This window comes from Apium graveolens, chromosome 4, assembly GCF_009905375.1.
Source record: "Apium graveolens cultivar Ventura chromosome 4, ASM990537v1, whole genome shotgun sequence".
NCBI classification, from domain to species: Eukaryota; Viridiplantae; Streptophyta; class Magnoliopsida; order Apiales; family Apiaceae; genus Apium; species Apium graveolens.
The window spans coordinates 22,097,728-22,102,436 of NC_133650.1; the positions used below are offsets into that span (position 1 = coordinate 22,097,728).

The 4,709-nt window shown below is 35.4% G+C and overlaps 1 long non-coding RNA gene across 1 annotated transcript; it reads left to right on the forward strand.

The window, feature by feature from the left end:
• Nucleotides 1–213: 213 nt before the first annotated feature.
• On the forward strand, nt 214–3,461 carry LOC141717186 (uncharacterized). The gene is made up of 3 exons (XR_012573550.1): nt 214–243; nt 1,104–1,148; nt 2,900–3,461. It is a non-coding gene; the product is annotated as an uncharacterized LOC141717186 (long non-coding RNA).
• Nucleotides 3,462–4,709: the final 1,248 nt, after the last annotated feature.

The following is a 4,709-nucleotide window of genomic DNA, read 5'->3' on the forward strand; positions in this document are numbered from 1 at the left end:
TTCAAATATCATGAAATTTTTACCATAGCTTTTCTATATCATGGGTAAGCTTCGTACCAAATTTCAGCCTCAAATTATTTGTTTTCAATTTTATAAAAATGTTTGAATGAGGTGCTGAAAGGTAACTCCGAAATTTTAACTTGTTTCTTTGTTTTGTTTCTTAAGGATCTAGCCCTTCTAAGTGTTTTCTAAGCAAACCAAGCCTCAATTATCCTAGCACTAACCTTCCTAGTATCCAAGAAGGTATAACTTTCAACCTTTTAAGGTTTTATGGTTGAATTTAAGAGTTATGTTTGTTGTAGTGTTAAGATCCAAAGGATTGTGTTTGTTTGAGTTTGTATTGATTATGTTCTTGCTAAAGACTTGAGATGTTGAGTTGTAATCCATGTATGTGGTACTATATAGAGCATATAAGGTTCATGTGGGTGGATCTTGAGAAGTAATTGTGTTTATGATGGTTATAGGTAGTGATTGTGTTAAGATCAAGTAGTAGAAATTGAGTTTGGGCATTCTTGCACTTGATCTGTTTTCTGCAGGACATTCGGCCATGAAAATTGTTAAAATTTGAAAACCACTGTCCATGAGCAGATAATCTTGTTTTTTTGTTTCTATACATGTGTAGATCATCATGAGAAGATTTACGGTTTAGGAGTTATGGTCATTTTAGTGTAAAACATTTCTGCGATTAGCCAACTGCACTTAAGTCCACTTGCATGGTGATTTTGAAGTAGTTAAAATAATTTCGAGATTCTGGAAAAATTATGAAAAATGGATATGATAGTAGAGAAGACTGTACAAAAAGAATTTTGAGAAAATATTAATTTTTAGATTTTATAAAAATATTTTGGTAAAGCGAGCGCAAGCGAGAAACGCATAAAAACCTAGTTTTGACGCGCGTTTTCTCACGTTCGAGCTTAAAACTCGAAATGGACTTTCTAAAGCGAACGATCGATTTCAAAACTCGACCATGTTATAAAGTGAGAATATAAGTGTTGAGAATGTGACGATCGGAGATTCGTTATACTTGAGTAGTTGCGAAAGTTGCTTAATAAAAGCGAGACGTTAATCGTGTACTAACTTAGACCGTTGGTTCTTGTTTATAGATCGCCAACCAAACACCAGATACCATACCACTTCGATTACTCGAGGCAAGTTTTCGAAACCCTATCTCATACTATCCATGCTATATATATACTGTTGTGATATTGATGCCATGATTTACAGTTCAAATATATATATGCTTGTCTATGATATCAATGCATACAAATTATGCGATTGTTTACGAAAACAAATTTCGTTTTACACGAGTATGAGAAGTTGAAACGTATTTCAAATATAATATATGATAATGGGAGTTGAAGATATTTTAATAACGATTTAATTCCGGAGAGAGCCGGACGCGAAAGATTTCTATTTCGATAAACAAAGTACGTTCGCGTAATATATATATCAAGCAAACGATTGAGATTTTGACTTAAACTTCGAGAAATATTGGTTTATTCATTTAAGGGACACCCTTACTTGATTGATTATTTTATAAAGCGATATTTAAGGGATTATTAAATATCCAGAAAGTATTTAAAAATATACTGAATAGTTTATAAATAATTTCACGTTATTTAATAAAGATTTAACTATTCAAAGAGCAATTATAGGATACCAAATCATGTTTTGATTATTTGATTAAGGTGTCTCCATTCGTTGGACCTTATTCACAAAATATTTTGTATTTAAGGTTTTTATTAATTCATTGAACCTTAATTAGAAATACTTTGTACTTAAGATTTTATCAATTCATTAAATCCCTCTTATATAATTATGAGACCTTAGATATTTAATATCTTCGGACTTCTAAAAACTTATTTAAAAATAGACATAATTCCCAAAGGTACTTTCTAAATTATTCAAAACTCTTGAAAGAGATTAATCATTTGAAACGTATCAAAACCTTAGGGAACTTAGTCTTGAAGCATAAGAGTTTTGCTTCCTCGTTCAATAAAGAACAAGTGAGTAATATACGTGTCACCCTACTACAGATAGGGATTTGAAAATGATTTTAAATTCAAAAATCCGACAACTCCCAAAGATCAATTGAGTTAAAAGTGATGAATAAATCATCTTATTTAAAGGTCAACTTTTAACGACCTATTCCTTCGAAAAAAGATTTTGAGCAAAAGATATAATTATTTTGGGACTGGAATGTGGCCTGCCCGGTACGGAGTGGTATCAGGCAGTGACCAGGCGCGGAGTGGCGCATTATGCAAGCGCGGAGTGGCGCATTGTACGGTTATATGGTCTATGTGACCATTGACTTTCGGACTTGCACGGCAATGGGAAACCACCGTGTAGTGTCTTGATGAGCCCAAAGGCGGCTAGGTTTGTATTCCTTCTACTAGTAGAGAAAATTTCGTATTCGGCTGATCACCGATACGTGGTTTATTCCAGTATAGTCCCTTTCTTCCATTTTGGAAAAATTGTTGTGAAATATACAACAGAGAGCCGATAAGGCTGAGTTTAAAACAAGGATATTGATGAATATATATCAAATCCATTTGAGAAATCTGCCCATAAGGCTGAGTTTTAAATTGGGATGTTGATGAATATATATCACACCCATTTGAGAATCTTGGTTCGAGTAACATCTTAAGATTTTGAAATAAAATGAGTACGAGTATAAAATGATTTTGAGAAAGAGATGGATACAAGTATTCAGTGGATATATTATTGTAGTTGATTTTGAGAATATTATAAATTTGACAAGCATATAAACTTTCAGAACGCTTTGGAGATACAAAGTATAATTATTGGTTTTATTTATTCTTACATACTTAATTATGGGGATTTATACCTTGCTGAGCTATAATGCTCACCCTTGCTTTTATATATCATATCACAACAGACTACCAGCATGGATCAGACCAGGACTGCTGTCCGTAGGCGGGTAAGGGAAGCTCGTGAGTTCTGTAGGCTTTTTGTGCGCTAGCCCCGTCAGGTAGATAAGTGGAGATGATTTATTTGCTACTGTTTCCAAGCGTATAACCTGTGTGTATGTGAGTTTGAATAAAAGGTCGAGTAATATTGTGAAAAGAGAATTATTTAATTAATAAGTGATCGTAACGACCCGAATTCACAACCTTGGATTTGGGGGTGTTACAGAAATGGTATCAGAGCCAAAGGTTATAAGTCTTGGAAACAGTAAGAGTAAAATGGGTAGACTGAGGATCTAAAAGTTAAAAAGAACTCTCATCGAGTTCGTAGTCGGATTACTATGGAGTAGTCGCGACGGTAGTACCCAAGGGGACCTTAGCCTTAAGAGTTGAGGCATTGGTTGAGTTATTAACAGTCGATTGAAAAGCCAACATTAAGGGAAGAGAATGAGTTGTAGCACTCAGAGAAAAGATTGCTAAGAGTTATATGCGAAAGAGAGTCCATTGGTTGAGCCAATAGAGTTTGTTGATGGACTACCAGGAGTTATGTTGAAGTGTTTATGTGAAGTGTTATACAAAAATTGATGGAATCGTTTAAGATCGACATAATGAGGAAAGGAGAAAATTGTACATGATTTTTTTTATAATGTTGATATAGAAGTGGAGCTAAGTCTCCGGAGAAAGCGGGATGAAGACGATACCCCAATACCATAGGTTGATTGGAAAACCCGAGTCTTGCCACTCATAGCTCTTTATAGTGTCCTTGAGGAGACATATTAGGCAAGAATCAAGATGCTTAATTCTTTTACTATTAAGGTTATTACGTTACCTGAATTGGTTGAAAGTATTATTCCGATAATAAGGGTTCAATACATGACGAACAGCGATTCTACCAAGAAGGGTATTCGCTATACCATTGAGGAATCTATGTCCTATAAGGAAGATTTTAGCGTGTCCCAAGATGAGAATGCTATGCGATAATACGAAATCATTTCATCCGTTAAGCCATTATGGTTCGACACGGAAAGCGAGAATTGACAGAATAATTTCTAAAAAGTTTCATGCTCCTGCAATCAACGCAGCAAGCTCCGAACTACTGGAGGAGAAGACCAATAAGTCTGACGCAGAATTCCAAGAGTGGGATGTCACTAGGAGCTACGTGTATATTCTCGGCAGGATGTCGTCTTTTGTTAACGCATCAAATCAGGTGCGTGGGCACAACGTTGCGAGTAACTAAAGAGGAATGAAGAATGTATTTGTGACAAAGTGAGTTATTAAGCGACTTTAACATAATGAGTAGAGACGCGAATAATGTTATATTGGTGATCTTTTATAATAGCATAACGATGCCACCCCGACATATTGGGAAACTAGAGCAAACCCTGCTGAATTGGTAAACCAAAATAACCAAGAACACGAGGAAGTCGAATATAATGAATTCGGCTTAGAGGATTACAATGAAGAAGAAACTATGGATACTAACGAGGGGGAAGGCCAGAGAGGAAACCCCATGGACCAAATTATGAATCTTCTTCGAGAGAATTTAAATTGTCACCCTCAACCCAGGTGGATCATGTTCCAGTTACTAATGTCTTTAAGGCCTTTAAGTGGTTAAAACCCCCAGAAATTTCAAGGGACTGCTAACCTATTAAGTCCAGAGCTTGGCTGAAAGAAATGGAAAAGAGCTTTGAGATAGTGCCCATAGAAGAGACGCAAAAGACTGTGTTCACCAGTTATGTGTTAAAAGAAGAAGCAAATTATTAGTGGGAACCTAAAGGAACC